The sequence below is a fragment of the Gallinula chloropus genome (genome assembly GCF_964237585.1).
Source record: "Gallinula chloropus genome assembly, chromosome: 9".
Taxonomy (NCBI): Eukaryota; Metazoa; Chordata; class Aves; order Gruiformes; family Rallidae; genus Gallinula; species Gallinula chloropus.
Window position 1 is genome coordinate 3,237,837 of NC_140094.1, and position 14,448 is coordinate 3,252,284.

The window sequence follows — 14,448 nt, forward strand, 5'->3', positions numbered from 1 at the left end:
TTTCGTTTTTAAGCGTGATCCGGATCTAGTTACATCCAATTCTGCCTTTCCTTTGACTTCTCTGTTTGCAACGACAACTGGTTTCTTCATTTGAATTTAGTTGGCAGCTCTACTGATTGATGTTCTTGGTAGAACAGAATCCAGATGTCTTCACTTAATGGTATTATAATGCAGGACAAACACTTTAGTCTGTGTCATGCCTGTAAACAGTCTACGGCTCTAAAGCTGTGCAAATTCGTCAAGAAAATGCCAGTCCGTGCTGCTTTCTTGCTGAGCTTACAGAGTGAACAAACGGTGGCCCTGGGTTTTGGTAGGGTTTTTCACCCTGAATCCTTGCAATAAGCCAGTAGGATGATATGCCAGGTATTACTTTAATGAGGTATATATTGGGGTTGCCAAATAAACAGCTTTTGAGGTGTATGCATGTTATTATTGTGGGAAATGTTTCTACTGGTATATTAGATAATAGGTGCAATTTGAAGAAGGAACATGTAGTGCCTTCAGCTCCCCTCCCTGTGCATCCTCTGGGTGTGGGCATATAATATTGAAATGTGTAGCTCAGCACATGTTCAGTTCACCTGGTTGACAAGAAGTTGCAAAGCAGCACAAATTTCCTTTGGCTTTCTGTTTAGTTCAGGTGAACAAACCCAACAGACTGTTTTTCTTAAGTGGGCTTACACACAGGCACACACAACCCCTGGCCCCTCCTATGTGCAAGGCTCATTTTAACACTGTATTTATGGGTAGTGCACCTTTGAAACCTTGTAACTATTGAACCTTTTGCATGAAGCTGTTTTTGCAGATGTAGAGAGTAAAGGAAATTAACACCTTCCAGGTGCACAGGTGGAAACACCTTTCAGCTATATAAACAGTGGTCTTAGCCGAGGAGTGGAGTGCTTCATTGGTGTACCTGTACACTGATGCACCAGGATTTGAAAGATGGGGTAGAACATTGGAGTTTAGTCTGTAAGTTTTGGGTTCTAAGAGGGGAAAGGCTTCTTGCTTTGTGGTCATTTTCTGAGCTTGCCCCAGGTCTGTACCACTTCACGGCAGAGTTTCTGCTTTCTGTGTCCAGTGACTGATCCAGAAATTCCTAGGTGGACTTGATTTAATTTAGTCTCTACAATGTAGTTTCCAGCACTTTTGTGTAGTGAGGTCAGCAAGGCAAAGGATCAGTAGAGTTGACAATTGCTTATAACGAGTGAAAACCCACTCTAAATGGGTAAGTATTTTTAAAAATCTGTTTAATGAAATGTTCTCAAGCCAGGGAAATGCATATAGAGGAGGAGTGAAACAGCTTGCTCTGTATCACTAAAACCTGCAGTCTTCAAGATAGGATACCAGATACTGCTTTTGTTGAACAGAGATTTTTATCTTCCTATCCAATCACCCCCTATGACCAGGCTTTAAAATTCTTGTTCCCCTGGTCAGAAAGCTGTTTCAGACACCATACCTGTGGTTTCCCTTGTATTCTGGATCTTTTCACAGAACTTGGTTTCCATAGTAAATGCTTTTCAAAAAAGCTGTGGTTCAATAAAAGCACTCTGTAGTCCTTCATTCTATAAAGGAGTGCTCTCATTAACTCACTGCTGAATACTTCTTACAACCTCGGGTCTATTTGAATTCCACTCCAAATGTTCCATTACAGGCCATCTGACACCTCATGAAACACATTATAAGCTCCATTGCTGAGTTTCTGATCTCAAGTCTTAGTCCTCCAACTATTTTATCATACTTGTATTTGAACAAAATATGCTAACTGAGACAGCAAATGAGGGTCTATATTTAGCCATGCAGTCTAGAAACCAGGAAAAAGGATCAGGAAATATTTACCCTTCAAAAAACCCAGATTTTTCCAAACTTTCTGGAATAATGTCATATGAAGCTTTTGTTTTCTCTGTGCTGCCTCTTTCAGTTCTGAAAAGCTTCCTGGTTTGTCAAAACACCATTATATTTGTTATCAGAACTAGAGAGGGGATGGTGTGCACACCACACATTTGGGGACACCTTCATTCCTCTCTAACCTAAATGTGAACCATTAGACAGGCAACATGGGGTTGGTTTCACAGATATGGAGGAAAATCCCCATAACCAGCAATCCAAGGTGAGAAATGTTAACTCAGGTAGTGGGACACCTGAAGAAATTAGGCACTGTCAGTGACAAGCCTGTCCCGCACTTGCGCTCGTGCCTTTCGAGCAGCGATCTTGAACTTGACTTCCTGCAAACCCCACGTCTGCAAACACAGCTCTGGAGGAAGGCAGCTGACATGCACAAGTAGGATACTGCATCCCATCCTGCAGCACATGAGCACAACACTGCCTAGTGCTAATGGGAGGAACTTAAACACACCACTCCAGCTAGTCCCCTTCAGCAAACCTCGGGGTTGCTGCAGAGGAGTAACAACATCCACGCTAATATTCATCGCTCTGAGTGATAAGGGAAAAAATAATAACTTGGAAGTAAATCAGCAGTATCCTTTAGAGAGGCAAGACAATGCTTTCAAATGTCACCTAGTTATTTGGCTTGATTTTTCATAATAGTAGTGTGAACACCAAGGTACTGCAGTGGTGCTGTACCCCTGGCCCTAACTCTCGTAAACCCTCTGCACCTCGTTGGTGGTATCACATTGCCTTTGCCAGTCCTTTCCTATTTATTTCATTATCTTCAGTCATTTGGAAAAGAATTAGGCCTATCTCTAGTGAGATTTTCACCTTATGTAGCAGAGTGAGAAGAGTACAGGCATCCAGCTGTTCATGCTACCAGTGTCTTTTAAACGTGTTTTTATGTCTTTCCTGGATTTCGGATCACATCAGTCATATGCTACATCTCCAGCAACAAGCACATGAAATGTGGCAGAACATGATCTCACAATTTTGGATGACTGTATCCTACTCAGTATCATGGTACGTGAAATAGCTACAAACTAATGCCAAGCTGGTGCTTCCTTAGGTTGCCCTTCTATTTTCATGAGACAATTCAAGTGAAAAGGACCTAGATGGCTGGGTGTGTGAAATAACAGTTAATCACTGCAGGTAGTGAGAACAAGTATTTGAGCCTTTAAAGGAGGAGAAATATCCATACAAATGCCTGAAAGCTTTCACTCTAAATCCTTTACAAACAGTGATTTTTGCCCTTGCTGTATGGCCATCAACACTCACAAAGTATTTGTGATACACCTCTAAAGCTGTATCAGACCTGAGAATTTGGTGTAGCAGTACAAACTGTGTTCTCATTTTTCTCCTGACAAAGACAACATCTCTTTCACTTCGGGAAGTGGTAGACCTGCCTACTGTTACCATGCCAGCTGAAACCCTAGTGTGAACCCTAGCTGCTGCCTCTCTCATACAGGTAGACCACTAACCTTGCATGGGTTTGGGGGCCAGATTTGAAATTTAGTTCCCATGTAAGGGAATCTGGCTTTTTTTTATAGAGACTCTAGAAATTTTTCCTTTTGATTTCATCCTACAAAAATGTAGTGTATGTCTTGCTTCTTAATACTCCTAAATGTTTTGCAGGCTTAATTTAAACATAATGATTGCTGGAAAACATTTGTTTTCTTACTTGGTTGACAAAACCAATTAAGCATTTATATTGCAATGTCTTGGCATGTTTTCAGTTTGGGATCACTAGACAGCTAAAGAGGAAGGGCTAGAGTTTGTGAAGGCAAAATTAATGCACTGGCTTCCCCTTATGAAACTATGCATACTGCTCTTTGCAGAATACCAGCCTTAAATAGAAAAAAGCCTAACAGAGAATAAATGCTGTCATGTAGCTTTGATTGCTGTATGGCAAGGTTGACATCTATTTAGATGAAGCAAAAGAGAAAGCAAGATTAGGTAGAAAGAAGTGAAACAGCTAAGGCTTTGGACTGGTGTGTCTTTCATAGAATCATTGAATGGTTTGAGTTGGAAGCCACCTCAAAGCCCATCTAATTCCCACCCCCTGCCATGGGCAGGGACACCATCCACTAGCCCAGGTTGCCCAAAACCCCATCCAACCTGGCCTCAAACCCTGCCAGGGATCCAGGGGCAGCCACAGCTGCTCTGGGCAGCCTGTGTCAGGGCCTCACCACCCTCACAGGGAAGAATTTCTTCCTTATTTCTCATCTAAATCTCCCCTCCTTCAGCTTAAAGCCATTCCCCTTTGTCCTATCACTACACGCCCTTGCAACCAGTCCCAGTAACAAGGAAACTGGGAATGGTTTCCTCTAACAGGTCAATGCCCATCTGAAAGCTTGCTGTGTGTTGGGAGGGTCCATGGGACTCCCCTCAGAGGTTGTTTCAAGATCATGCCTTCTGAATGAAGTAGCTTGCAGCCCTGAGGAACACAAAGCACTCATTCCCCAGGAGGGGTTACTCCTCCCTTCTCTTAACCATCCTCCTCACAGATCTTTAGGAGTTTCTAGAGGCCAGTTCATATGTGTAATTTCTCTCCTTTTCCCAGGAGACTTCAAGACCTTACTGTGTAAACATGCAAAGGTACTGAGGACCCAGAATTACCTCAGCTTTTCCCTCCTTGTATTGCAGAAAAGAGCCCAGTTCCAAAATCAAATCATTCCAGCCACTTAGTAGGCTGGCCCTAACAGCAAGGTTTGGGGACCCTTGCTGCTGGATTCAGAGCATACTGCACAAAATTACCAGAGTGTCTATATCACAGGCACAGATACATTCCTGACAAGCAACTGCATGCACTTGCTAGTTTTTGGACACGTCTCTTCTGTCCCATGCCCTGGTGAGCATTCCTGTAATATGCTTGACTTTGAGTTCAGAGCTTTCGAGGTTCTGTTAGCGCCAGCTCCTGTTTGCTACTTGTCTTCTTTTCACTTCAATACTGGATGGAAATACAGCAGATGTATCATAGATACTAAGGAGAGTCAAGAAACTGTCACAGAGGATGCCTATTCTCTCAGAACTGAGGCTCAGAAGGAGTTGTCTAGTGTTTTATGTTGTTTGGAAACATGCTACAGGAAAACATAATCTTTAACTAATCGCTTCTTTCAGAATACCCTTTGATTTTTTACCATACATCTCTTCTCTATGTTTTTTCAAAATTATTGAGCAGAAAGTTGTGAAGAAAAAATGATGATGATTTTCTGGGTAAAAATAGCATGAGTCCTCTCCTTTTTTTTCACACCGAGGTAGGTTGCCCTACCTTAGCAATTTCACCTTGGTAGCTCTCCTATTTGATAGCAATTTCTATTCATTTTGTATTGTGTTAACTATCTTTAGCAGTGCTTCAGAAGCTTCTTCCCTCAGCATTTTGGTGCATATCTCATCAATATCTCTGAACTTCAGTTATTCTTCACCTCCTTTTGAAGCTTTCATTTCTTGTATTAGACAGGATCCAGCTTCTATTCATCTCAGATTTGTTAGAAAATTTTGTCATCTGTTTGTTCAGCACGTTGCAGCCATTTAGTCATCTGCACAAGAGCTCGTTTCCATCTGGCTTTACCCCAGCAGTGAGCAGTGTGTCACTTTGAGCAGTGAATTACAGAGGTTCTTCTCGCTGCTATAATTCTGGTGATGCCACAGAGAAGCTTAACAGACCTTGATCTTGTCTAGCCTTTTTTGTCTTCCACTGTTTATTGATACACCTCCTATTTCTTCTAGTCATCATTTTCTTCAGTTGTTCATTCTTTGGCATGTATCTCATTTTTCACACCCCAGCTCGTGCACCTCTCGGTTTACCTTGACCATCATCCCCCTGTCCCAGGTATTGCAGAACACCAGGCTCTTTCATAGGCAGTCCCCAGGAGAGCAGTGCTCCCACATGCTGAATTGGTGCTTCTTGCCCCAAAAGTGGGAGCGACCCCATCGGCTTCTGCAGGACCGTTCTGACGTGTACAGGAGGAGAGGTTTGGCCAGCTCTACATACAGTGTATCTTCCTATCGTGCAACTTCTTGTGGGTTGTGTAATTGTAATAGGCTTGTTGAACAGATGTGTAACAGCTCTAACTGAAAAGACAAATCCATTTCAGTTGTTCATGCTAGTGAGCATATAAATCACTCTCTTAAACTAGGAAAAATATTTGGGGAAGCCGTTTCCATTCGGTTAAAAAAAATGCTCTTTGTCCCTCAGCTAAAAATGAATAGAAGGAGGAAAAGCAGCAGGTAACTTTTTTGACATTATTGGACACTTAGAACCTGTATTGAAATCTAAGCACCTCAGCTCCTTGCAGCTTGTAATGTATGTACTTACAATACATTTGCTTTAGAGTCCAGAAGCTGCGTTTTAATAGCTGGGGTTTGTGTTAAAACCTGCCTGCAGATGTGTGCTGAAGAACAGCTGCCATGTGCTAGAGGTAACCTCCCCAGCTAGAGCAGTCTTAAAGCAAAGATTAACAGTGTCTTAAATTAGCCTTGATTCTATTAGAAATGTCCCTCATATTTCATGCTCTGGAAAGGGATATGGGGAAAGAATGTCATAATGTTTCCCTGTTCTTTGACAAGCCTTTCAGTAGCCCTGTCAAAGATCCTTTAAAATTGAATTGAAATAATCAGAAATGATGTGCCTATGTGAAAAATGCTTGGCGGATTCTCTTCTGTAAGATGAGTGTATGCTAATGAGTTTTAAATTATGAGTTTAAAATTATTCTTATCAAGCAAGTGGTATGTAGTAGCTCAGATTAAATTACTAAGATAGAAAATGAGGAGGTTTCTAAATCCTTTACCTGTTTTGCTTTCCAAATAGGATAAAAAAATGCTGTCTTAAGCTAGATTAATACAAATGCACATTATAAACCCAGGTTTTATATGAAGCAATAGATCATTCCCTATAGGTGGTCTGCCCTATATGCTCTGCTTTGTAATCAAATTCATCAGTTTGGAATACTGTTCTTTCCCGCTTTTAAAGTGGAAGGTGATACTATGCAGAAGTTCTCCTCTGAACTTGGTGATTATTAACAAAACAATGCTCTCAAATAATTATCTTCCTTTGTGAGAATCCTCATCTTATTTTGCTTCTACTAACACCAAATATCCTTCAAGGTGTCACTTTATCATGTCTGATAATCAGAATTATGCACAGGGATTATCCATATGGATCAGGCTCAGTAACTGTATCACTCTCTGTCACATTAAGTAGGTATGCAGTGGTTTGTTTGTTTGAGGCACAATGGTTGAGGCTCTATTGACTTTTGAAAACAGATTGTTAAAGTTTAAGTTAGCCTTAAAGTTGAAGCCTTAAAAGCCATAAGCAGCCTTTTTTTTTTTTTTTTTCTTTTCTCCACTAACAGCATCAGAAGTAATGAGTTTTCTTTGATAATTTTGAGAATGTAATGGTGCCGTGGGGGAGGACATCTGGAGTGGAGGCTGCTGGAGTGACTCTTAACTTTCATTAGAACAATAGCATTTGATCTGTAAAAAACAAGGTGCCAGCTACCATCAGTCTTCTGAGGTGTGAGAAATGGGAGAGATAATAGTGATCTACTAGTATGCAATCGGAGAGCGTGCTAGACTTGCCAGTATTTCTCTTCTGGAGCTCAGTATTCATCTGAAGGAGAACTGGGGAAAACACAATGTGCGTGGTATTTAAGACCTCTCAGTTAAGTATTATGCTGGAAAGGAGGGAGGCAAGACAGGCTTAGAAGCCCAGGTAAGCTGGGGCTTGAAGATTAATTCTGGAGAGAGGCCCAAAGCAGAAATTTCATTGTCTTAGAAAGCATGTGTGGTTCTAAGCTTGTGTTTTGCATTGAGACAGAAAACGTGCCAGATCTTAATTTTTTTCTCCTAATCGCACGAATAGTCTCCAGTGCAAAGCTGTATAAATAATGTATATGCTCACAGGAGCAGGAAATATGCTGCTGATCAGACAATGTCAACTTAGATGAATCCTGTCCTGAAAGCTGTACTATAAATGTGAGCAATAAAAGCTCTATTGACATGTGGCACTACTGACTGAAATGTCAATAGTTATAAAAAGAGTATTTCATAACGCAGAATCGTCGCTTGGTCTGCTTCACTGGACAGATGCTTTGATTTTCCATGAAAGAAAAATAATTTCCATATTGGTTCTCTGAATGCCAGCACAGCTTATTTGTCCCACTAAGGCTCACATTCTTAATCGTAATCACATTCTTGAAAAGAGGGAAAGTTTGCTTGTGGGCCTTGTATAACATCAGAGGGAGTTTTGATGCTGAGTGTGACCTGAAACGATTTAAACGTTTCCATGCTTCACAGTTTGGCTCAGGTTCATTTTGTTCAGTCTGGAAGTGGGTGCAGGGCAAATTCAATACATGAAGCATCCTCATCCTTTAGCTCCATACGTGAGGCTGCTTTGCTTGTTCTCTGGCAACTATGCCTTAGCCACAGGTCTCAGAGTTTATAGGCAGAAGGGACAATGTGTGTGGCTGGCTGTAGACTGCAGGCTGTTACATTTCTTGTTATTCTTACCGGTTACCCAGTTGTTTGTCGACTGATTAGAGCATGTGCCATGAGCAGGGAGGAAATAAAAGAGGCTACGGTGCTACTGATGTCCAAGGCACATGGAGTGGCAGAGGATCCACTTTGGGATCACATCATCTTGACTGTTGAACCATTCCTCTGAAGGACAGAAAACCAGTTTCCTCCTGCAGCTCCACCTGACCAGACACATTTGTGAGGCAGACTGAGAGAGACTTCTGTCTCACTTCTTATCTCAAGCCCTGCTCACTGCTACATTTTCTCCTGCCTTGGCCATCCCTGATCATTCAAAAGAGGACAGAAGAGAAACCCCAGGGTTAAAGAAACAGAACACCAACATTTGATCAATGTGGTTCAAGAAAAAAACAACTGTACATAACTGGCTGAAGAAGGCAGTGGTCAGGTCAGTCATAAATTTGCTGGGGAAGCAAGGGGGCTTTGCAGTATTCTTAGTAGTTCTCTTTTTTTTCCTGTGGGAATGCATGAAACAGGGCAACCCTGTGAGCATTGCCATTCTTCTGCCTATAACTGCATGTGCTAAATTTTAGAAACTGGACCTAATACTTTCTGAAACTCAGTTGTTGCCCATAAAACTGACAAAAAAAGTTGAGGCCAAAGGGTTTTTAGACAAGTAAAAACTTTATCAATACTACTAAGCTATTTTCCAAAAGGGACCTAAGTGTTTACATAGTTCTGTCTACTCTCCAAAAGGCACCTGTACAACCAGCAGTCAGTATCTCTGCATCCAGGCATTTGTTTTCATTTGTCACCAGCAGGATGTTTGGTTGTTATCTGAGCAGCTTTGCACGGGCTGTTTCTATGCTACTGAAGCTTGAACATCGAGCTGATAAGGACTTTTGAAGATTCCAAAATACGTTGAAGACGTTTCACCACAACCAGCATGATTCTCATTGAGTAGGTTTACAGGCAAAGGTGGCTCTTTGGAGAACCTGCTTATGCCAAAAAAATCATTAAATGGCAGTGATGATGATCCTTAAGCAAGAGTCCAACAATTGCTTCTTTGAGGATAACCAGTATCTTACTGTTCTCTGTGCTACTGACAGTCATCTCAGCAGTAGGTTTTACACCATCCATTAACTTTCCCTGCCAAATGGGATATACTGAACCATAAACACCTGCAGTTTTTGGCAAGCAACACTGGCCAAAACCAGCCAGGTAAGATTATGCATGAAAAGAGAGCTCTAACAGCTTTCAAACAGTTCCTGTTTTTAGGCACCATTCATCTTGGGACATTGTAGAAAGACCTAATGATGTGTTCTAAGACAAAGTCAGAACCGTATAGACGAGAATCTCCGAGATCAAATGGACTCAGCAGCAGCAGCATGATCAGTAACCCAATACCAGTCACTTCATAACCCCATTTTAGGTGTAGAGAAAAGAGGGATGCTACTAAGTCCAGTTTGATCTATTTCTTGTAACCTTTTCATGGACCCATTTGCAGTTGGTGGCAGATGATTAATTGGCCATAATCTCAACTTTCTAATCCTTTTAGTTCCAAAGTGTACTGCTGTTACCTTACATTTTGAAAAGCAGCAAATATAATATCCTTTCAGGGGATTTCAAGGACAGAGGAAATTGGATGACAATCCAGTTGACTAGATCTTTAAAATCTTTTACTGCCAACAGCATACCTAGCTGATAATAATGACTTCGGACTTACCTTTCATCCAGATGAACCCCAAAACATCTTGTCAACTCATACTTCATTTCACCAGGTGCAGAGCTGTAGCAGCTGGTTGGCAATGCACAGCAACCCCTTCAACAGTTGTGGATAGCTAGGTACTTAATTGGAAGTTGTGGGGTAGTTTATAAAATGCCTTGATTAAGACATATAGCTGCAGGCCCACGCTGCACAAAAGCACACCTCCTCAGCAAGAATTTAAGAAGGCATTTTGTCTGAGGCAAAATGGTATGATTGCAGGGTCAGCATAGTAGCAGTTTTAAATAGATGAAAAAGAGGCAACTTAATGAGGACAACCTCAGTTAGATTCATCTTCGACAGTGTGCTACTTGGAGGGCTAGAAATAAATGAAGATTAAAATACCACTAAATCAGGGGATGTGCGTGTGTGAGAATGTGTTAAGTTTTTTCTTTTGCAGGTGTCATGTGGGCCAATTAGAAACCCCTTAAAAGTGCTTGTCAACTGAGTGGACAGAATTATGATTTCTGTTTTAAATATTATAGAAGGCTGCAGTTTTCCTATGCTTTGTTTTGGATATATTTGGTAAACAAGACTGTTCACCTAAGATTGTTGTGTAAGAAGCCAAAAAGGCAGCAGCGCAGATTTCCAGTGCTTGGGACTTGTGTGTTTTAAAATTTTGTTATATCTAGAGCTGCATCCCTAGTATGAGCTGGGAGCTGAACACTCTACCTGACATTAGGATCTTCTGTTGGGCAGCAGCCAGAGAGGCTTTGCTTTCAGCATCACCTGCTTTTTCCCATTTACCAGGTAGATGCTGTCACCTTCCCTGGGCAGAGCTTAAATAGCTCCTCTGAGGAGTTAAATGTTAAAAACTTAATTTTCTATAGATGTTTGAAGTACTGACAAATATTTGAACCTCTCTAAATGTTACTGCTGTCTGACTCAACACAAGACATTTTACAGAACTAATTTCATTAAAAGCATATGAAAACTTCAGGGGGGAAAAAACAATTAAAAATATGCATGATCATATAAATTTATACTGACAGTCTAAGGCCTTTTTTTAAGGAAAAACATGTGTGGGAAATGTAGCTCTAGGTCATCTTGACAAAGTAAAGAAGCTGTCTCTGCTAAAATTGAAAATATGGAAGCCCTGGATGATTTATTGAAATGTTTTTATATGGCATTTCTTTTCCAGTAAGTGAAGTTTTCATGTCCATGGGAGAATGCAGCATGCAGGCATTTCCCTGCAAGAGGATTTGCATGTGCTAGTGGCAGTGATAGGACGGGTAAAATGCTGTACCCCATAGTGGTTTGACAGCTTCAGCTTTGTAACAACCTCCTGTGGTTACAGCTCCTTCCAACGGAGGTTATTACATGGCATGCTTTCTTCTTTTAAGAGTATTTTTTCCTCTGTGCTATATAGGGAAGGAATGTAGTGGTTGCATCCTATATTTATTATTAAAATCTTAAATTTTAGTAATGAGGAGGTCTCAAAGTTCTTCCTGAATTAAGCCTGGCTGTGCAGCTTCACTGCTTAGGGGACAAGGCACAGCGTGACCCCGCAGCCTGCAGAAACGCTCTCCACTCCAGTTCCGAGTACAGACAACATCAACATCCTTCTTTAATTAGTTGCATTTAAACTACTTCTGTTTGGGGGTCCATTTGAACAAGTACTTAGGCGTAGTTACCTGTTCATCTTGGAAACTGAATTTATTACTCTGCTCGGTAGGTTTAAGAAGAGGCAGAGGAGGAGGAGGAGAGCTTTTCAGTATTCTCTGTCCTGTGCTTAGAATACGCAATTAAGTACCAGTTCCCTGATTACTAGTGCTAACAGCCCGCACAGGTGTTTTCCCTTTCTCTGCTAGCAATGTAACACTTTTTTCTGCCTAGCAGAGGTTGAAAGGTTGCTAGAAACAGTCGTTTCCCTCCAGTTGTTGTGAAGGCTTGTGGTTAGGCTAACAAGTCAAACACCTTTTCTATCGCTACAGCTCAGAACAATACCTGATCCGGTTATATGAGCTGTTAATGCCTGTGAACCAGCACTCTAACATTTATAGTTCCTGGATGTTTGACTGTGGTTAGAATTTAAGCTTATGCCATGGCAGACCCTTAGTGCTGGTGGCTTCCCTCAGTTGTGGTGGGCCTCAGGAACGGCGCAGCAAAGGAAGGTGGGAGTGCAACTACCTTGACTCTTCTTCCTCTGTCCCGAAGAAAAGGTGGCGCAGAGGATGAACACAGGCTGCAGTCAGGGGCTGCTCTGCAGGCCACTGTTTAGACTGGACCTTTACATAGTTCTGACACCTTCAGGAAGTCTTTGAATGCAGAAATCGAGGAATGAGTTCTGTGTCACCTGAGGTATAGCTTCTCACTCCTACAAAGAGCGTATGCAGTCTTGTGGTGGTTTACAGGTATTTTTCAAACACTTACGTAATAAGTGCAACAGGGGACAAGCTGCTGGGAAATTGTGACTGTTCAAATAAGTCTAATGAAGCCCTGCTGTACAAACCAATGTGAGCAATTATAATAATTTCAGTATTGCAGTAGTTTGGTAAGCTGGGAGGAAATAGATTTTTGATTTGCATTTTCATAGTGAGGTCAAACCAAGACAGAAAACTGAAGTGCAGATGGTTGGGCTATACAGCCAGACATCAGGCAGCGGGTTAGCAGTATCCCATCAGCCTTTAGATGGGATATTGATAACAAGTAACAGAATTTTAAAGATGCTCTTCTCATCTAAAATGTCTGATGACCCATCTTCTACGATTTTATGAAGCAACTGTTGTAAGGCGTTGGTGTGAATGCAAAAATCTGTGTTGTCTCCTTATTATTGAGGCCGTTTAGCGCATCGGATGTCATTCCAGATTACCAGTTGCATTTCAGTTGGGCTGGAAACAAATGCAGATCGGTAATAATGCAATGCTGTGTACCTTAAGGTTAAATGTCTGACAAGACAACCAGGGCTAATGGACTGTGACGTTTTTCAGGCCATAGGTCTGACAGTACTTGCTGTGTCAGAGGGAGATATTTTCAACGATCTAACTCCACATCACAATATTTTTAAGACATTCTTTTCTCATGTCTGTGCTATAAGTTTTCTGCCTGCATCTGAATTCCACAGCAAAAGCGTTTTCCAGGTGCTGAAGAGGTCTGAGACAGCACTGTTAGTGGTATTTGATTTGGTCCAGGATGTCCTGTAAAGTTTCTGTTTGATATGTCACATCTTTAAAACATGTCCTGTGGATAAAATGCCATCAATACAAACCCAGCTGGGACCAGATCTACCACTCTTAACTTTCCTGAGCCATATCTCACTATACAGGTGGTGCTATTGGTAGGACTGGCTTCATGTAAGGATGACAAACCCAGACCAAGACTTTATGCCAAAGATATTGGCTAAATTTACACTGCTGCACCAAAATAGCTCTTGGATTTTTTTTTTAAATAAGGAACAGTTAAAACAGTATTTTGTATTAATGAGACTTGAATGACTAGACTGATAAATGGTAGAAACACCTGGACAGTTTCTAATCATGTTTAAATAATATCATACTGTGTTAAGAACTCATTAAAGAAATAGGTAAGAATTAGTCATTAGGGGATGTTTAATAACAGATTGTTTCAGCATCTTCATCTTGGGCTTTTTCTAAATGTGGGACTTGTTTCAAGTGCTTAAAATGCTTCCTCTGGCTTCCCTTTATCTATTTTCCCTTGTCATGTTTTCATTTTATGCTTATATTTCTGATTAAATTATTATGAAATGTATTCTTCTGTTCCCCACTAAATAGCTTGTTAATGCATCAGTTACAAGCAGTTTTGTGCTTTGTGACAGCCATCCAATGGGGTCAGACAGGAACTGGAAAAAGCATTGGCTTTGTTAATGCAATTTTCACCAAAGAGTGGGGTTTCTCACAGGTTGGATTACTTTCTGTGTTCAGTCTCCTGCTACCCCTCTTGCAGGGTAGATGTGTGTGTATCAATGATGCCAAACTTCACCTTGCACACTGACAGCACGGTGACAGCTGAGGCTGCAGACTCAATGAAGAGAACTCCAGCTGGGGTATCATGCCTCCTGCCTTCCAAGCAAATCCGGAGAGAGCATGAACCCCTCACCAGCCAGGTTTAACATGTAAATGCTGTTCTGCTTGATCATCAACGACCATTAAGTGTATAGTCGTGTTATGCCAAGATACAGCGTTCCTACAGCTTTGTTTAATCTAAAACAGCACTTAGAAATCCTTTGGGACGGGAAAGGGAGAAAATAAGTGTACTTAGCCGAGGCTCAGGACAAGGAGGGACGCGAGCTGAGGGCGCTGAGGCTCAGCGTATCGGCTATTTCAGAAGCGATGATCCTTATCGCCCGCTCAGTTACGCGTGTGGCTACC

General features: G+C 41.4%; 1 protein-coding gene across 1 annotated transcript in view; it reads left to right on the forward strand.

Moving 5' to 3' along the window:
* LOC311194783 (nuclear receptor ROR-alpha) overlaps positions 1-14,448 on the forward strand; it is a gene marked incomplete at its 5' end in the record, with an annotated part of 354,445 nt that overhangs the window by 278,162 nt on the left and 61,835 nt on the right. The gene's annotated exons all lie outside the window — the stretch shown is intronic.